This window comes from Strix uralensis, chromosome 4 (assembly GCF_047716275.1).
Source record: "Strix uralensis isolate ZFMK-TIS-50842 chromosome 4, bStrUra1, whole genome shotgun sequence".
Classification (NCBI taxonomy): domain Eukaryota; kingdom Metazoa; phylum Chordata; class Aves; order Strigiformes; family Strigidae; genus Strix; species Strix uralensis.
Genome location: NC_133975.1, coordinates 87,123,890 through 87,144,232, shown reverse-complemented (window position 1 = coordinate 87,144,232; position 20,343 = coordinate 87,123,890).

Here is a 20,343-nt window from a genome sequence, read left to right as displayed (position 1 = left end):
CAGAGAAGGTGCTAGCAGGGAATTCTATGCCTGCCTTTCCCCAGTGCTCTGCAAGCTCTCCAGGACAACATAAAATCTGGGGCTCTGTGCTTTCTTTCGTTGTGAACACATGTTACTGTTTTCCGGAAAAAATCGATTCTGCGCAGCAACGTGAACACTTCTGATTCCCAGGCACAGAGAAGGTGCTAGCAGGGAATTCTCTGCCTGCCTTCCCCCACTGCTCTGCAAGCTCTCCAGGACAACATAAAATCTGGGGCTCTGTGCTTTCTTTCGTTCTGAACAAGTGTTAGTGTTTTCTGCACAAAAGCGATTCTGCGAAGCAATGTGAACACTTCTGCTTCCCAGGCACAGAGAAGGTGCTAGCAGGGAATTCTCTGCCTGCCTTTCCCCAGTGCTCTGCAAGCTCTCCAGGACAGCATAAAATCTGGGGCTCTGTGCTTTCTTTCGTTCTGAACAAGTGTTACTGTTTTCTGCACAAAAGCGATTCTGCGAAGCAATGTGAACACTTCTGCTTCCCAGGCACAGAGAAGGTGCTAGCAGGGAATTCTCTGCCTGCCTTTCCCCAGGGCTCTGCAAGCTCTCCAGGACAACAGCAAATCTGGGGCTCTGTGCTTTCTTTCGTTCTGAACAAGTTTTAGTCTTTTCTGCACAAAAGCGATTCTGCGAAGCAATGTGAACACTTCTGCTTCCCAGGCACAGAGAAGGTGCTAGCAGGGAATTCTATGCCTGCCTTTCCCCAGTGCTCTGCAAGCTCTCCAGGACAACAGCAAATCTGGGGCTCTGTGCTTTCTTTCGTTCTGAACAAGTTTTAGTGTTTTCTGCACAAAAGCGATTCTGCGAAGCAATGTGAACACTTCTGCTTCCCAGGCACAGAGAAGGTGCTAGCAGGGAATTCTATGCCTGCCTTTCCCCAGTGCTCTGCAAGCTCTCCAGGACAACAACAAATCTGGGTCTCAGTGCTTTCTTTCGTTGTGAACACGTGTTACTGTTTTCTGAAAAAAATCGATTCTGCGCAGCAACGTGAACACTTCTGCTTCCCAGGCACAGAGAAGGTGCTATCAGGGAATTCTCTGCCTGCCTTTCCCCAGTGCTCTGCAAGCTCTCCAGGACAACATAAAATCTGGGGCTCTGTGCTTTCTTTCGTTCTGAACAAGTGTTACTGTTTTCTGCACAAAAGCGATTCTGCGAAGCAATGTGAACACTTCTGCTTCCCAGGCACAGAGAAGATGCTAGCAGGGAATTCTATGCCTGCCTTTCCCCAGTGCTCTGCAAGCTCTCCACGACAACAGCAAATCTGGGGCTCTGTGCTTTCTTTCGTTCTGAACAATTTTTAGTGTTTTCTGCACAAAAGCGATTCTGCGAAGCAATGTGAACACTTCTGCTTCCCAGGCACAGAGAAGGTGCTAGCAGGGAATTCTCTGCCTGCCTTTCCCCAGTGCTCTGCAAGCTCTCCAGGACAACAGCAAATCTGGGGCTCTGTGCTTTCTTTCGTTCTGAACAAGTGTTAGTGTTTTCTGCACAAAAGCGATTCTGCGAAGCAATGTGAACAGGCACAGAGAAGGTGCTAGCAGGGAATGCTCTGCCTGCCTTTCCCCAGTGCTCTGCAAGCTCTCCAGGACAACATAAAGTCTGGGGCTCTGTGCTTTCTTTCGTTCTGAACAAGTTTTAGTGTTTTCTGCACAAAAGCGATTCTGCGAAGCAATGTGAACACTTCTGCTTCCCAGGCACAGAGAAGGTGCTAGCAGGGACTTCTCTGCCTGCCTTTCCCCAGTGCTCTGCAAGCTCTCCAGGACAACATAAAATCTGGGGCTCTGTGCTTTCTTTCGTTCTGAACAAGTGTTACTGTTTTCTGCACAAAAGCGATTCTGCGAAGCAATGTGAACACTTCTGCTTCCCAGGCACAGAGAAGGTGCTAGCAGGGAATTCTCTGCCTGCCTTTCCCCAGTGCTCTGCAAGCTCTCCAGGACAACAGCAAATCTGGGGCTCTGTGCTTTCTTTCGTTCTGAACAAGTTTTAGTCTTTTCTGCACAAAAGCGATTCTGCGAAGCAATGTGAACACTTCTGCTTCCCAGGCACAGAGAAGGTGCTAGCAGGGAATTCTCTGCCTGCCTTTCCCCAGTGCTCTGCAAGCTCTCCAGGACAACAACAAATCTGGGTCTCTGTGCTTTCTTTCGTTCTGAACAAGTGTTACTGTTTTCCGGAAAAAATTGATTCTGCGCAGCAACGTGAACACTTCTGATTCCCAGGCACAGAGAAGGTGCTAGCAGGGAATTCTCTGCCTGCCTTCCCCCACTGCTCTGCAAGCTCTCCAGGACAACATAAAGTCTGGGGCTCTGTGCTTTCTTTCGTTGTGAACACGTGTTACTGTTTTCTGCACAAAAGTGATTCTGCACAGCAATGTGAACACTTCTGCTTCCCAGGCACAGAGAAGGTGCTAGCAGGGAATGCTCTGCCTGCCTTTCCCCAGGGCTCTGCAAGCTCTCCAGGACAACATAAAGTCTGGGGCTCTGTGCTTTCTTTCGTTCTGAACAAGTGTTACTGTTTTCTGCACAAAAGCGATTCTGCGAAGCAATGTGAACACTTCTGCTTCCCAGGCACAGAGAAGGTGCTAGCAGGGAATTCTATGCCTGCCTTTCCCCAGTGCTCTGCAAGCTCTCCAGGACAACATAAAATCTGGGGCTCTGTGCTTTCTTTCGTTCTGAACAAGTGTTACTGTTTTCTGCACAAAAGCGATTCTGCGAAGCAATGTGAACACTTCTGCTTCCCAGGCACAGAGAAGGTGCTAGCAGGGAATTCTCTGCCTGCCTTTCCCCAGGGCTCTGCAAGCTCTCCACGACAACATAAAGTCTGGGGCTCTGTGCTTTCTTTCGTTCTGAACAAGTGTTACTGTTTTCTGCACAAAAGCGATTCTGCGAAGCAATGTGAACACTTCTGCTTCCCAGGCACAGAGAAGGTGCTAGCAGGGAATTCTCTGCCTGCCTTCCCCCACTGCTCTGCAGCTCCCCAGGACAACAGCAAATCTGGGGCTCTGTGCTTTCTTTCGTTCTGAACAAGTGTTACTGTTTTCTGCACAAAAGCGATTCTGCGAAGCAATGTGAACAGGCACAGAGAAGGTGCTAGCAGGGAATTCTCTGCCTGCCTTTCCCCAGTGCTCTGCAAGCTCTCCAGGACAACAACAAATCTGGGTCTCTGTGCTTTCTTTCGTTCTGAACAAGTGTTACTGTTTTCTGCACAAAAGCGATTCTGCGAAGCAATGTGAACAGGCACAGAGAAGGTGCTAGCAGGGAATTCTCTGCCTGCCTTTCCCCAGTGCTCTGCAAGCTCTCCAGGACAACAACAAATCTGGGTCTCTGTGCTTTCTTTCGTTCTGAACAAGTGTTACTGTTTTCTGCACAAAAGCGATTCTGCGAAGCAATGTGAACAGGCACAGAGAAGGTGCTAGCAGGGAATTCTCTGCCTGCCTTTCCCCAGTGCTCTGCAAGCTCTCCAGGACAACAACAAATCTGGGTCTCTGTGCTTTCTTTCGTTCTGAACAAGTGTTACTGTTTTCTGCACAAAAGCGATTCTGTGAAGCAATGTGAACAGGCACAGAGAAGGTGCTAGCAGGGAATTCTCTGCCTGCCTTTCCCCAGTGCTCTGCAAGCTCTCCAGGACAACATAAAGTCTGGGGCTCTGTGCTTTCTTTCATTCTGAACAAGTGTTACTGTTTTCTGCACAAAAGCGATTCTGCGAAGCAATGTGAACAGGCACAGAGAAGGTGCTAGCAGGGAATTCTCTGCCTGCCTTTCCCCATGGCTGTGCAAGCTCTCCAGGACAACAGCAAATCTGGGGCTCTGTGCTTTCTTTCATTCTGAACAAGTGTTAGTGTTTTCTGCACAAAAGCGATTCTGCGAAGCAATGTGAACACTTGGGCTTCCCAGGCACAGAGAAGGTGCTAGCAGGGAATTCTCTGCCTGCCTTTCCCCAGTGCTCTGCAAGCTCTCCAGCACAACAACAAATCTGGGGCTCTGTGCTTTCTTTCGTTCTGAACAAGTGTTACTGTTTTCTGCACAAAAGCGATTCTGCGAAGCAATGTGAACAGGCACAGAGAAGGTGCTAGCAGGGAATTCTCTGCCTGCCTTTCCCCAGTGCTCTGCAAGCTCTCCAGGACAACAACAAATCTGGTTCTCTGTGGTTTCTTTCGTTCTGAACAAGTGTTACTGTTTTCTGCACAAAAGCGATTCTGTGAAGCAATGTGAACAGGCACAGAGAAGGTGCTAGCAGGGAATTCTCTGCCTGCCTTTCCCCAGTGCTCTGCAAGCTCTCCAGACCAACATAAAGTCTGGGGCTGTGTGCTTTCTTTCGTTGTGAACAAGTGTTACTGTTTTCTGCACAAAAGCGATTCTGCGAAGCAATGTGAACACTTCTGCTTCCCAGGCACAGAGAAGGTGCTAGCAGGGAATTCTCTGCCTGCCTTCCCCCACTGCTCTGCAGCTCCCCAGGACAACAGCAAATCTGGGGCTCTGTGCTTTCTTTCGTTCTGAACAAGTGTTACTGTTTTCTGCACAAAAGCGATTCTGCGAAGCAATTTGAATATGCACAGAGAAGGTGCTAGCAGGGAATTCTCTGCCTGCCTTTCCCCATGGCTGTGCAAGCTCTCCAGGACAAGAGCAAATCTGGGGCTCTGTGCTTTCTTTCATTCTGAACAAGTGTTACTGTTTTCTGCACAAAAGCGATTCTGCGAAGCAATGTGAACAGGCACAGAGAAGGTGCTAGCAGGGAATTCTCTGCCTGCCTTTCCCCAGTGCTCTGCAAGCTCTCCAGGACAACATAAAATCTGGGGCTCTGTGCTTTCTTTCGTTCTGAACAAGTTTTAGTGTTTTCTGCACAAAAGCGATTCTGCGAAGCAATGTGAACAGGCACAGAGAAGGTGCTAGCAGGGAATTCTCTGCCTGCCTTTCCCCAGTGCTCTGCAAGCTCTCCAGGACAACAGCAAATCTGGGGCTCTGTGCTTTCTTTCGTTCTGAACAAGTGTTAGTGTTTTCTGCACAAAAGCGATTCTGCGAAGCAATGTGAACAGGCACAGAGAAGGTGCTAGCAGGGAATGCTCTGCCTGCCTTTCCCCAGTGCTCTGCAAGCTCTCCAGGACAACATAAAGTCTGGGGCTCTGTGCTTTCTTTCATTCTGAACAAGTGTTACTGTTTTCTGCACAAAAGCGATTCTGCGAAGCAATGTGAACACTTCTGCTTCCCAGGCACAGAGAAGGTGCTAGCAGGGAATTCTATGCCTGCCTTTCCCCAGTGCTCTGCAAGCTCTCCAGAACAACAGCAAATCTGGGGCTCTGTGCTTTCTTTCGTTCTGAACAAGTTTTAGTGTTTTCTGCACAAAAGCGATTCTGCGAAGCAATGTGAACACTTCTGCTTCCCAGGCACAGAGAAGGTGCTAGCAGGGAATTCTCTGCCTGCCTTTCCCCAGTGCTCTGCAAGCTCTCCAGGACAACATAAAATCTGGGGCTCTGTGCTTTCTTTCGTTCTGAACAAGTGTTACTGTTTTCTGCACAAAAGCGATTCTGCGAAGCAATGTGAACACTTCTGCTTCCCAGGCACAGAGAAGGTGCTAGCAGGGAATTCTCTGCCTGCCTTTCCCCAGGGCTCTGCAAGCTCTCCAGGACAACAGCAAATCTGGGGCTCTGTGCTTTCTTTCGTTCTGAACAAGTTTTAGTCTTTTCTGCACAAAAGCGATTCTGCGAAGCAATGTGAACACTTCTGCTTCCCAGGCACAGAGAAGGTGCTAGCAGGGAATTCTCTGCCTGCCTTTCCCCAGTGCTCTGCAAGCTCTCCAGGACAACAGCAAATCTGGGGCTCTGTGCTTTCTTTCGTTCTGAACAAGTTTTAGTCTTTTCTGCACAAAAGCGATTCTGCGAAGCAATGTGAACACTTCTGTTTCCCAGGCACAGAGAAGGTGCTAGCAGGGAATTCTCTGCCTGCCTTTCCCCAGTGCTCTGCAAGCTCTCCAGGACAACAACAAATCTGGGTCTCAGTGCTTTCTTTCGTTGTGAACACATGTTACTGTTTTCCGGAAAAAATTGATTCTGCGCAGCAACGTGAACACTTCTGATTCCCAGGCACAGAGAAGGTGCTAGCAGGGAATTCTCTGCCTGCCTTCCCCCACTGCTCTGCAAGCTCTCCAGGACAACATAAAGTCTGGGGCTCTGTGCTTTCTTTCGTTGTGAACACGTGTTACTGTTTTCTGCACAAAAGTGATTCTGCACAGCTATGTGAACACTTCTGCTTCCCAGGCACAGAGAAGGTGCTAGCAGGGAATGCTCTGCCTGCCTTTCCCCAGGGCTCTGCAAGCTCTCCAGGACAACATAAAGTCTGGGGCTCTGTGCTTTCTTTCGTTCTGAACAAGTGTTACTGTTTTCTGCACAAAAGCGATTCTGCGAAGCAATGTGAACACTTCTGCTTCCCAGGCACAGAGAAGGTGCTAGCAGGGAATTCTCTGCCTGCCTTTCCCCAGGGCTCTGCAAGCTCTCCAGGACAACAGCAAATCTGGGGCTCTGTGCTTTCTTTCGTTCTGAACAAGTTTTAGTCTTTTCTGCACAAAAGCGATTCTGCGAAGCAATGTGAACACTTCTGCTTCCCAGGCACAGAGAAGGTGCTAGCAGGGAATTCTCTGCCTGCCTTTCCCCAGTGCTCTGCAAGCTCTCCAGGACAACAACAAATCTGGGTCTCAGTGCTTTCTTTCGTTGTGAACACATGTTACTGTTTTCCGGAAAAAATTGATTCTGCGCAGCAACGTGAACACTTCTGATTCCCAGGCACAGAGAAGGTGCTAGCAGGGAATTCTCTGCCTGCCTTCCCCCACTGCTCTGCAAGCTCTCCAGGACAACATAAAGTCTGGGGCTCTGTGCTTTCTTTCGTTGTGAACACGTGTTACTGTTTTCTGCACAAAAGTGATTCTGCACAGCAATGTGAACACTTCTGCTTCCCAGGCACAGAGAAGGTGCTAGCAGGGAATGCTCTGCCTGCCTTTCCCCAGGGCTCTGCAAGCTCTCCAGGACAACATAAAGTCTGGGGCTCTGTGCTTTCTTTCGTTCTGAACAAGTGTTACTGTTTTCTGCACAAAAGCGATTCTGCGAAGCAATGTGAACACTTCTGCTTCCCAGGCACAGAGAAGGTGCTAGCAGGGAATTCTCTGCCTGCCTTTCCCCAGTGCTCTGCAAGCTCTCCAGGACAACATAAAATCTGGGGCTCTGTGCTTTCTTTCGTTCTGAACAAGTGTTACTGTTTTCTGCACAAAAGCGATTCTGCGAAGCAATGTGAACACTTCTGCTTCCCAGGCACAGAGAAGGTGCTAGCAGGGAATTCTCTGCCTGCCTTTCCCCAGGGCTCTGCAAGCTCTCCAGGACAACATAAAGTCTGGGGCTCTGTGCTTTCTTTCGTTCTGAACAAGTGTTACTGTTTTCTGCACAAAAGCGATTCTGCGAAGCAATGTGAACACTTCTGCTTCCCAGGCACAGAGAAGGTGCTAGCAGGGAATTCTCTGCCTGCCTTCCCCCACTGCTCTGCAGCTCCCCAGGACAACAGCAAATCTGGGGCTCTGTGCTTTCTTTCGTTCTGAACAAGTGTTACTGTTTTCTGCACAAAAGCGATTCTGCGAAGCAATGTGAACAGGCACAGAGAAGGTGCTAGCAGGGAATTCTCTGCCTGCCTTTCCCCAGTGCTCTGCAAGCTCTCCAGGACAACAACAAATCTGGGTCTCTGTGCTTTCTTTCGTTCTGAACAAGTGTTACTGTTTTCTGCACAAAAGCGATTCTGCGAAGCAATGTGAACAGGCACAGAGAAGGTGCTAGCAGGGAATTCTCTGCCTGCCTTTCCCCAGTGCTCTGCAAGCTCTCCAGGACAACAACAAATCTGGGTCTCTGTGCTTTCTTTCGTTCTGAACAAGTGTTACTGTTTTCTGCACAAAAGCGATTCTGCGAAGCAATGTGAACAGGCACAGAGAAGGTGCTAGCAGGGAATTCTCTGCCTGCCTTTCCCCAGTGCTCTGCAAGCTCTCCAGGACAACAACAAATCTGGGTCTCTGTGCTTTCTTTCGTTCTGAACAAGTGTTACTGTTTTCTGCACAAAAGCGATTCTGCGAAGCAATGTGAACAGGCATAGAGAAGGTGCTAGCAGGGAATTCTCTGCCTGCCTTTCCCCAGTGCTCTGCAAGCTCTCCAGGACAACATAAAGTCTGGGGCTCTGTGCTTTCTTTCATTCTGAACAAGTGTTACTGTTTTCTGCACAAAAGCGATTCTGCGAAGCAATGTGAACAGGCACAGAGAAGGTGCTAGCAGGGAATTCTCTGCCTGCCTTTCCCCATGGCTGTGCAAGCTCTCCAGGACAAGAGCAAATCTGGGGCTCTGTGCTTTCTTTCATTCTGAACAAGTGTTACTGTTTTCTGCACAAAAGCGATTCTGCGAAGCAATGTGAACACTTGGGCTTCCCAGGCACAGAGAAGGTGCTAGCAGGGAATTCTCTGCCTGCCTTTCCCCAGTGCTCTGCAAGCTCTCCAGGACAACAACAAATCTGGGGCTCTGTGCTTTCTTTCGTTCTGAACAAGTGTTACTGTTTTCTGCACAAAAGCGATTCTGCGAAGCAATGTGAACAGGCACAGAGAAGGTGCTAGCAGGGAATTCTCTGCCTGCCTTTCCCCAGTGCTCTGCAAGCTCTCCAGGACAACAACAAATCTGGTTCTCTGTGGTTTCTTTCGTTCTGAACAAGTGTTACTGTTTTCTGCACAAAAGCGATTCTGTGAAGCAATGTGAACAGGCACAGAGAAGGTGCTAGCAGGGAATTCTCTGCCTGCCTTTCCCCAGTGCTCTGCAAGCTCTCCAGACCAACATAAAGTCTGGGGCTGTGTGCTTTCTTTCGTTGTGAACAAGTGTTACTGTTTTCTGCACAAAAGCGATTCTGCGAAGCAATGTGAACACTTCTGCTTCCCAGGCACAGAGAAGGTGCTAGCAGGGAATTCTCTGCCTGCCTTCCCCCACTGCTCTGCAGCTCCCCAGGACAACAGCAAATCTGGGGCTCTGTGCTTTCTTTCGTTCTGAACAAGTGTTACTGTTTTCTGCACAAAAGCGATTCTGCGAAGCAATTTGAATATGCACAGAGAAGGTGCTAGCAGGGAATTCTCTGCCTGCCTTTCCCCATGGCTGTGCAAGCTCTCCAGGACAAGAGCAAATCTGGGGCTCTGTGCTTTCTTTCATTCTGAACAAGTGTTACTGTTTTCTGCACAAAAGCGATTCTGCGAAGCAATGTGAACAGGCACAGAGAAGGTGCTAGCAGGGAATTCTCTGCCTGCCTTTCCCCAGTGCTCTGCAAGCTCTCCAGGACAACATAAAATCTGGGGCTCTGTGCTTTCTTTCGTTCTGAACAAGTGTTACTGTTTTCTGCACAAAAGCGATTCTGCGAAGCAATGTGAACAGGCACAGAGAAGGTGCTAGCAGGGAATTCTCTGCCTGCCTTTCCCCAGTGCTCTGCAAGCTCTCCAGGACAACAGCAAATCTGGGGCTCTGTGCTTTCTTTCGTTCTGAACAAGTGTTAGTGTTTTCTGCACAAAAGCGATTCTGCGAAGCAATGTGAACAGGCACAGAGAAGGTGCTAGCAGGGAATGCTCTGCCTGCCTTTCCCCAGTGCTCTGCAAGCTCTCCAGGACAACAGCAAATCTGGGGCTCTGTGCTTTCTTTCGTTCTGAACAAGTTTTAGTGTTTTCTGCACAAAAGCGATTCTGCGAAGCAATGTGAACACTTCTGCTTCCCAGGCACAGAGAAGGTGCTAGCAGGGACTTCTCTGCCTGCCTTTCCCCAGTGCTCTGCAAGCTCTCCAGGACAACATAAAATCTGGGGCTCTGTGCTTTCTTTCGTTCTGAACAAGTGTTACTGTTTTCTGCACAAAAGCGATTCTGCGAAGCAATGTGAACACTTCTGCTTCCCAGGCACAGAGAAGGTGCTAGCAGGGAATTCTCTGCCTGCCTTTCCCCAGTGCTCTGCAAGCTCTCCAGGACAACAGCAAATCTGGGGCTCTGTGCTTTCTTTCGTTCTGAACAAGTTTTAGTGTTTTCTGCACAAAAGCGATTCTGCGAAGCAATGTGAACACTTCTGCTTCCCAGGCACAGAGAAGGTGCTAGCAGGGAATTCTCTGCCTGCCTTTCCCCAGGGCTCTGCAAGCTCTCCAGGACAACAGCAAATCTGGGGCTCTGTGCTTTCTTTCGTTCTGAACAAGTTTTAGTCTTTTCTGCACAAAAGCGATTCTGCGAAGCAATGTGAACACTTCTGTTTCCCAGGCACAGAGAAGGTGCTAGCAGGGAATTCTCTGCCTGCCTTTCCCCAGTGCTCTGCAAGCTCTCCAGGACAACAACAAATCTGGGTCTCAGTGCTTTCTTTCGTTGTGAACACATGTTACTGTTTTCCGGAAAAAATTGATTCTGCGCAGCAACGTGAACACTTCTGATTCCCAGGCACAGAGAAGGTGCTAGCAGGGAATTCTCTGCCTGCCTTCCCCCACTGCTCTGCAAGCTCTCCAGGACAACATAAAGTCTGGGGCTCTGTGCTTTCTTTCGTTGTGAACACGTGTTACTGTTTTCTGCACAAAAGTGATTCTGCACAGCAATGTGAACACTTCTGCTTCCCAGGCACAGAGAAGGTGCTAGCAGGGAATGCTCTGCCTGCCTTTCCCCAGGGCTCTGCAAGCTCTCCAGGACAACATAAAGTCTGGGGCTCTGTGCTTTCTTTCGTTCTGAACAAGTGTTACTGTTTTCTGCACAAAAGCGATTCTGCGAAGCAATGTGAACACTTCTGCTTCCCAGGCACAGAGAAGGTGCTAGCAGGGAATTCTATGCCTGCCTTTCCCCAGTGCTCTGCAAGCTCTCCAGGACAACATAAAATCTGGGGCTCTGTGCTTTCTTTCGTTCTGAACAGGTGTTACTGTTTTCTGCACAAAAGCGATTCTGCGAAGCAATGTGAACACTTCTGCTTCCCAGGCACAGAGAAGGTGCTAGCAGGGAATTCTCTGCCTGCCTTTCCCCAGGGCTCTGCAAGCTCTCCAGGACAACATAAAGTCTGGGGCTCTGTGCTTTCTTTCGTTCTGAACAAGTGTTACTGTTTTCTGCACAAAAGCGATTCTGCGAAGCAATGTGAACACTTCTGCTTCCCAGGCACAGAGAAGGTGCTAGCAGGGAATTCTCTGCCTGCCTTCCCCCACTGCTCTGCAGCTCCCCAGGACAACAGCAAATCTGGGGCTCTGTGCTTTCTTTCGTTCTGAACAAGTGTTACTGTTTTCTGCACAAAAGCGATTCTGCGAAGCAATGTGAACAGGCACAGAGAAGGTGCTAGCAGGGAATTCTCTGCCTGCCTTTCCCCAGTGCTCTGCAAGCTCTCCAGGACAACAACAAATCTGGGTCTCTGTGCTTTCTTTCGTTCTGAACAAGTGTTACTGTTTTCTGCACAAAAGCGATTCTGCGAAGCAATGTGAACAGGCACAGAGAAGGTGCTAGCAGGGAATTCTCTGCCTGCCTTTCCCCAGTGCTCTGCAAGCTCTCCAGGACAACAACAAATCTGGGTCTCTGTGCTTTCTTTCGTTCTGAACAAGTGTTACTGTTTTCTGCACAAAAGCGATTCTGCGAAGCAATGTGAACAGGCACAGAGAAGGTGCTAGCAGGGAATTCTCTGCCTGCCTTTCCCCAGTGCTCTGCAAGCTCTCCAGGACAACAACAAATCTGGGTCTCTGTGCTTTCTTTCGTTCTGAACAAGTGTTACTGTTTTCTGCACAAAAGCGATTCTGCGAAGCAATGTGAACAGGCACAGAGAAGGTGCTAGCAGGGAATGCTCTGCCTGCCTTTCCCCAGTGCTCTGCAAGCTCTCCAGGACAACATAAAGTCTGGGGCTCTGTGCTTTCTTTCATTCTGAACAAGTGTTACTGTTTTCTGCACAAAAGCGATTCTGCGAAGCAATGTGAACACTTCTGCTTCCCAGGCACAGAGAAGGTGCTAGCAGGGAATTCTATGCCTGCCTTTCCCCAGTGCTCTGCAAGCTCTCCAGAACAACAGCAAATCTGGGGCTCTGTGCTTTCTTTCGTTCTGAACAAGTTTTAGTGTTTTCTGCACAAAAGCGATTCTGCGAAGCAATGTGAACATTTCTGCTTCCCAGGCACAGAGAAGGTGCTAGCAGGGACTTCTCTGCCTGCCTTTCCCCAGTGCTCTGCAAGCTCTCCAGGACAACATAAAATCTGGGGCTCTGTGCTTTCTTTCGTTCTGAACAAGTGTTACTGTTTTCTGCACAAAAGCGATTCTGCGAAGCAATGTGAACACTTCTGCTTCCCAGGCACAGAGAAGGTGCTAGCAGGGAATTCTCTGCCTGCCTTTCCCCAGTGCTCTGCAAGCTCTCCAGGACAACAGCAAATCTGGGGCTCTGTGCTTTCTTTCGTTCTGAACAAGTTTTAGTGTTTTCTGCACAAAAGCGATTCTGCGAAGCAATGTGAACACTTCTGCTTCCCAGGCACAGAGAAGGTGCTAGCAGGGAATTCTCTGCCTGCCTTTCCCCAGTGCTCTGCAAGCTCTCCAGGACAACAGCAAATCTGGGGCTCTGTGCTTTCTTTCGTTCTGAACAAGTTTTAGTCTTTTCTGCACAAAAGCGATTCTGCGAAGCAATGTGAACACTTCTGTTTCCCAGGCACAGAGAAGGTGCTAGCAGGGAATTCTCTGCCTGCCTTTCCCCAGTGCTCTGCAAGCTCTCCAGGACAACAACAAATCTGGGTCTCAGTGCTTTCTTTCGTTGTGAACACATGTTACTGTTTTCCGGAAAAAATTGATTCTGCGCAGCAACGTGAACACTTCTGATTCCCAGGCACAGAGAAGGTGCTAGCAGGGAATTCTCTGCCTGCCTTCCCCCACTGCTCTGCAAGCTCTCCAGGACAACATAAAGTCTGGGGCTCTGTGCTTTCTTTCGTTGTGAACACGTGTTACTGTTTTCTGCACAAAAGTGATTCTGCACAGCAATGTGAACACTTCTGCTTCCCAGGCACAGAGAAGGTGCTAGCAGGGAATGCTCTGCCTGCCTTTCCCCAGGGCTCTGCAAGCTCTCCAGGACAACATAAAGTCTGGGGCTCTGTGCTTTCTTTCGTTCTGAACAAGTGTTACTGTTTTCTGCACAAAAGCGATTCTGCGAAGCAATGTGAACACTTCTGCTTCCCAGGCACAGAGAAGGTGCTAGCAGGGAATTCTCTGCCTGCCTTTCCCCAGTGCTCTGCAAGCTCTCCAGGACAACATAAAATCTGGGGCTCTGTGCTTTCTTTCGTTCTGAACAAGTGTTACTGTTTTCTGCACAAAAGCGATTCTGCGAAGCAATGTGAACACTTCTGCTTCCCAGGCACAGAGAAGGTGCTAGCAGGGAATTCTCTGCCTGCCTTTCCCCAGGGCTCTGCAAGCTCTCCAGGACAACATAAAGTCTGGGGCTCTGTGCTTTCTTTCGTTCTGAACAAGTGTTACTGTTTTCTGCACAAAAGCGATTCTGCGAAGCAATGTGAACACTTCTGCTTCCCAGGCACAGAGAAGGTGCTAGCAGGGAATTCTCTGCCTGCCTTCCCCCACTGCTCTGCAGCTCCCCAGGACAACAGCAAATCTGGGGCTCTGTGCTTTCTTTCGTTCTGAACAAGTGTTACTGTTTTCTGCACAAAAGCGATTCTGCGAAGCAATTTGAATATGCACAGAGAAGGTGCTAGCAGGGAATTCTCTGCCTGCCTTTCCCCATGGCTGTGCAAGCTCTCCAGGACAAGAGCAAATCTGGGGCTCTGTGCTTTCTTTCATTCTGAACAAGTGTTACTGTTTTCTGCACAAAAGCGATTCTGCGAAGCAATGTGAACAGGCACAGAGAAGGTGCTAGCAGGGAATTCTCTGCCTGCCTTTCCCCAGTGCTCTGCAAGCTCTCCAGGACAACATAAAATCTGGGGCTCTGTGCTTTCTTTCGTTCTGAACAAGTGTTACTGTTTTCTGCACAAAAGCGATTCTGCGAAGCAATGTGAACAGGCACAGAGAAGGTGCTAGCAGGGAATTCTCTGCCTGCCTTTCCCCAGTGCTCTGCAAGCTCTCCAGGACAACATAAAATCTGGGGCTCTGTGCTTTCTTTCGTTCTGAACAAGTGTTACTGTTTTCTGCACAAAAGCGATTCTGCGAAGCAATGTGAACAGGCACAGAGAAGGTGCTAGCAGGGAATTCTCTGCCTGCCTTTCCCCAGTGCTCTGCAAGCTCTCCAGGACAACAACAAATCTGGTTCTCTGTGCTTTCTTTCGTTCTGAACAAGTGTTACTGTTTTCTGCACAAAAGCGATTCTGTGAAGCAATGTGAACAGGCACAGAGAAGGTGCTAGCAGGGAATTCTCTGCCTGCCTTTCCCCAGTGCTCTGCAAGCTCTCCAGACCAACATAAAGTCTGGGGCTCTGTGCTTTCTTTCGTTGTGAACAAGTGTTACTGTTTTCTGCACAAAAGCGATTCTGCGAAGCAATGTGAACACTTCTGCTTCCCAGGCACAGAGAAGGTGCTAGCAGGGAATTCTCTGCCTGCCTTCCCCCACTGCTCTGCAGCTCCCCAGGACAACAGCAAATCTGGGGCTCTGTGCTTTCTTTCGTTCTGAACAAGTGTTACTGTTTTCTGTACAAAAGCGATTCTGCGAAGCAATGTGAACAGGCACAGAGAAGGTGCTAGCAGGGAATTCTCTGCCTGCCTTTCCCCATGGCTGTTCAAGCTCTCCAGGACAACAGCAAATCTGGGGCTCTGTGCTTTCTTTCATTCTGAACAAGTGTTAGTGTTTTCTGCACAAAAGCGATTCTGCGAAGCAATGTGAACACTTCTGCTTCCCAGGCACAGAGAAGGTGCTAGCAGGGAATACTCTGCCTGCTTTTCCCCAGTGCTCTGCATGCTCTCCAGGACAACATAAAGTCTGGGGCTCTGTGCTTTCTTTCGTTCTGAACAAGTGTTACTGTTTTCTGCACAAAAGCGATTCTGCGAAGCAATGTGAACAGGCACAGAGAAGGTGCTAGCAGGGAATTCTCTGCCTGCCTTTCCCCAGTGCTCTGCAAGCTCTCCAGGACAACAACAAATCTGGTTCTCTGTGGTTTCTTTCGTTCTGAACAAGTGTTACTGTTTTCTGCACAAAAGCGATTCTGTGAAGCAATGTGAACAGGCACAGAGAAGGTGCTAGCAGGGAATTCTCTGCCTGCCTTTCCCCAGTGCTCTGCAAGCTCTCCAGGACAACATAAAGTCTGGGGCTCTGTGCTTTCTTTCGTTGTGAACAAGTGTTACTGTTTTCTGCACAAAAGCGATTCTGCGAAGCAATGTGAACAGGCACAGAGAAGGTGCTAGCAGGGAATTCTCTGCCTGCCTTTCCCCAGTGCTCTGCAAGCTCTCCAGGACAACAACAAATCTGGGTCTCTGTGCTTTCTTTCGTTCTGAACAAGTGTTACTGTTTTCTGCACAAAAGCGATTCTGCGAAGCAATGTGAACAGGCACAGAGAAGGTGCTAGCAGGGAATTCTCTGCCTGCCTTTCCCCAGTGCTCTGCAAGCTCTCCAGGACAACAACAAATCTGGGTCTCTGTGCTTTCTTTCGTTCTGAACAAGTGTTACTGTTTTCTGCACAAAAGCGATTCTGCGAAGCAATGTGAACAGGCACAGAGAAGGTGCTAGCAGGGAATTCTCTGCCTGCCTTTCCCCAGTGCTCTGCAAGCTCTCCAGGACAACAACAAATCTGGGTCTCTGTGCTTTCTTTCGTTCTGAACAAGTGTTACTGTTTTCTGCACAAAAGCGATTCTGCGAAGCAATGTGAACAGGCACAGAGAAGGTGCTAGCAGGGAATTCTCTGCCTGCCTTTCCCCAGTGCTCTGCAAGCTCTCCAGGACAACATAAAGTCTGGGACTCTGTGCTTTCTTTCATTCTGAACAAGTGTTACTGTTTTCTGCACAAAAGCGATTCTGCGAAGCAATGTGAACAGGCACAGAGAAGGTGCTAGCAGGGAATTCTCTGCCTGCCTTTCCCCATGGCTGTGCAAGCTCTCCAGGACAACAGCAAATCTGGGGCTCTGTGCTTTCTTTCATTCTGAACAAGTGTTAGTGTTTTCTGCACAAAAGCGATTCTGCGAAGCAATGTGAACACTTGGGCTTCCCAGGCACAGAGAAGGTGCTAGCAGGGAATTCTCTGCCTGCCTTTCCCCAGTGCTCTGCAAGCTCTCCAGGACAACAGCAAATCTGGGGCTCTGTGCTTTCTTTCGTTCTGAACAAGTGTTACTGTTTTCTGCACAAAAGCGATTCTGCGAAGCAATGTGAACAGGCACAGAGAAGGTGCTAGCAGGGAATTCTCTGCCTGCCTTTCCCCAGTGCTCTGCAAGCTCTCCAGGACAACAACAAATCTGGTTCTCTGTGGTTTCTTTCGTTCTGAACAAGTGTTACTGTTTTCTGCACAAAAGCGATTCTGTGAAGCAATGTGAACAGGGACAGAGAAGGTGCTAGCAGGGAATTCTCTGCCTGCCTTTCCCCAGTGCTCTGCAAGCTCTCCAGACCAACATAAAGTCTGGGGCTCTGTGCTTTCTTTCGTTGTGAACAAGTGTTACTGTTTTCTGCACAAAAGCGATTCTGCGAAGCAATGTGAACACTTCTGCTTCCCAGGCACAGAGAAGGTGCTAGCAGGGAATTCTCTGCCTGCCTTCCCCCACTGCTCTGCAGCTCCCCAGGACAACAGCAAATCTGGGGCTCTGTGCTTTCTTTCGTTCTGAACAAGTGTTACTGTTTTCTGCACAAAAGCGATTCTGCGAAGCAATTTGAATATGCACAGAGAAGGTGCTAGCAGGGAATTCTCTGCCTGCCTTTCCCCATGGCTGTGCAAGCTCTCCAGGACAAGAGCAAATCTGGGGCTCTGTGCTTTCTTTCATTCTGAACAAGTGTTAGTGTTTTCTGCACAAAAGCGATTCTGCGAAGCAATGTGAACACTTCTGCTTCCCAGGCACAGAGAAGGTGCTAGCAGGGAATACTCTGCCTGCTTTTCCCCAGTGCTCTGCATGCTCTCCAGGACAACATAAAGTCTGGGGCTCTGTGCTTTCTTTCGTTCTGAACAAGTGTTACTGTTTTCTGCACAAAAGCGATTCTGCGAAGCAATGTGAACAGGCACAGAGAAGGTGCTAGCAGGGAATTCTCTGCCTGCCTTTCCCCAGTGCTCTGCAAGCTCTCCAGGACAACAACAAATCTGGTTCTCTGTGGTTTCTTTCGTTCTGAACAAGTGTTACTGTTTTCTGCACAAAAGCGATTCTGTGAAGCAATGTGAACAGGCACAGAGAAGGTGCTAGCAGGGAATTCTCTGCCTGCCTTTCCCCAGTGCTCTGCAAGCTCTCCAGGACAACAGCAAATCTGGGGCTCTGTGCTTTCTTTCGTTCTGAACAAGTGTTACTGTTTTCTGCACAAAAGCGATTCTGCGAAGCAATGTGAACAGGCACAGAGAAGGTGCTAGCAGGGAATTCTCTGCCTGCCTTTCCCTAGTGCTCTGCAAGCTCTCCAGGACAACAACAAATCTGGGGCTCTGTGCTTTCTTTCGTTCTGAACAAGTGTTACTGTTTTCTGCACAAAAGCGATTCTGCGAAGCAATGTGAACAGGCACAGAGAAGGTGCTAGCAGGGAATTCTCTGCCTGCCTTTCCCCAGTGCTCTGCAAGCTCTCCAGGACAACAACAAATCTGGGTCTCTGTGCTTTCTTTCGTTCTGAACAAGTGTTACTGTTTTCTGCACAAAAGCGATTCTGCGAAGCAATGTGAACAGGCACAGAGAAGGTGCTAGCAGGGAATTCTCTGCCTGCCTTTCCCCAGTGCTCTGCAAGCTCTCCAGGACAACAACAAATCTGGGTCTCTGTGCTTTCTTTCGTTCTGAACAAGTGTTACTGTTTTCTGCACAAAAGCGATTCTGCGAAGCAATGTGAACAGGCACAGAGAAGGTGCTAGCAGGGAATTCTCTGCCTGCCTTTCCCCAGTGCTCTGCAAGCTCTCCAGGACAACATAAAGTCTGGGGCTCTGTGCTTTCTTTCATTCTGAACAAGTGTTACTGTTTTCTGCACAAAAGCGATTCTGCGAAGCAATGTGAACAGGCACAGAGAAGGTGCTAGCAGGGAATTCTCTGCCTGCCTTTCCCCATGGCTGTGCAAGCTCTCCAGGACAACAGCAAATCTGGGGCTCTGTGCTTTCTTTCATTCTGAACAAGTGTTAGTGTTTTCTGCACAAAAGCGATTCTGCGAAGCAATGTGAACACTTGGGCTTCCCAGGCACAGAGAAGGTGCTAGCAGGGAATTCTCTGCCTGCCTTTCCCCAGTGCTCTGCAAGCTCCCCAGGACAACAGCAAATCTGGGGCTCTGTGCTTTCTTTCGTTCTGAACAAGTGTTACTGTTTTCTGCACAAAAGCGATTCTGCGAAGCAATGTGAACAGGCACAGAGAAGGTGCTAGCAGGGAATTCTCTGCCTGCCTTTCCCCAGTGCTCTGCAAGCTCTCCAGGACAACATAAAATCTGGGGCTCTGTGCTTTCTTTCGTTCTGAACAAGTGTTACTGTTTTCTGCACAAAAGCGATTCTGCGAAGCAATGTGAACAGGCACAGAGAAGGTGCTAGCAGGGAATTCTCTGCCTGCCTTTCCCCAGTGCTCTGCAAGCTCTCCAGGACAACATAAAATCTGGGGCTCTGTGCTTTCTTTCGTTCTGAACAAGTGTTACTGTTTTCTGCACAAAAGCGATTCTGCGAAGCAATGTGAACAGGCACAGAGAAGGTGCTAGCAGGGAATTCTCTGCCTGCCTTTCCCCAGTGCTCTGCAAGCTCTCCAGGACAACAACAAATCTGGGTCTCTGTGCTTTCTTTCGTTCTGAACAAGTGTTACTGTTTTCTGCACAAAAGCGATTCTGTGAAGCAATGTGAACAGGCACAGAGAAGGTGCTAGCAGGGAATTCTCTGCCTGCCTTTCCCCAGTGCTCTGCAAGCTCTCCAGACCAACATAAAGTCTGGGGCTCTGTGCTTTCTTTCGTTGTGAACAAGTGTTACTGTTTTCTGCACAAAAGCGATTCTGCGAAGCAATGTGAACACTTCTGCTTCCCAGGCACAGAGAAGGTGCTAGCAGGGAATTCTCTGCCTGCCTTCCCCCACTGCTCTGCAGCTCCCCAGGACAACAGCAAATCTGGGGCTCTGTGCTTTCTTTCGTTCTGAACAAGTGTTACTGTTTTCTGTACAAAAGCGATTCTGCGAAGCAATGTGAACAGGCACAGAGAAGGTGCTAGCAGGGAATTCTCTGCCTGCCTTTCCCCAGTGCTCTGCAAGCTCTCCAGGACAACAGCAAATCTGGGGCTCTGTGCTTTCTTTCATTCTGAACAAGTGTTAGTGTTTTCTGCACAAAAGCGATTCTGCGAAGCAATGTGAACACTTCTGCTTCCCAGGCACAGAGAAGGTGCTAGCAGGGAATACTCTGCCTGCTTTTCCCCAGTGCTCTGCATGCTCTCCAGGACAACATAAAGTCTGGGGCTCTGTGCTTTCTTTCGTTCTGAACAAGTGTTACTGTTTTCTGCACAAAAGCGATTCTGCGAAGCAATGTGAACAGGCACAGAGAAGGTGCTAGCAGGGAATTCTCTGCCTGCCTTTCCCCAGTGCTCTGCAAGCTCTCCAGGACAACAACAAATCTGGTTCTCTGTGGTTTCTTTCGTTCTGAACAAGTGTTACTGTTTTCTGCACAAAAGCGATTCTGTGAAGCAATGTGAACAGGCACAGAGAAGGTGCTAGCAGGGAATTCTCTGCCTGCCTTTCCCCAGTGCTCTGCAAGCTCTCCAGGACAACATAAAGTCTGGGGCTCTGTGCTTTCTTTCGTTCTGAACAAGTGTTACTGTTTTCTGCACAAAAGCGATTCTGCGAAGCAATGTGAACAGGCACAGAGAAGGTGCTAGCAGGGAATTCTCTGCCTGCCTTTCCCCAGTGCTCTGCAAGCTCTCCAGGACAACAACAAATCTGGGTCTCTGTGCTTTCTTTCGTTCTGAACAAGTGTTACTGTTTTCTGCACAAAAGCGATTCTGCGAAGCAATGTGAACAGGCACAGAGAAGGTGCTAGCAGGGAATTCTCTGCCTGCCTTTCCCCAGTGCTCTGCAAGCTCTCCAGGACAACAACAAATCTGGGTCTCTGTGCTTTCTTTCGTTCTGAACAAGTGTTACTGTTTTCTGCACAAAAGCGATTCTGCGAAGCAATGTGAACAGGCACAGAGAAGGTGCTAGCAGGGAATTCTCTGCCTGCCTTTCCCCAGTGCTCTGCAAGCTCTCCAGGACAACAACAAATCT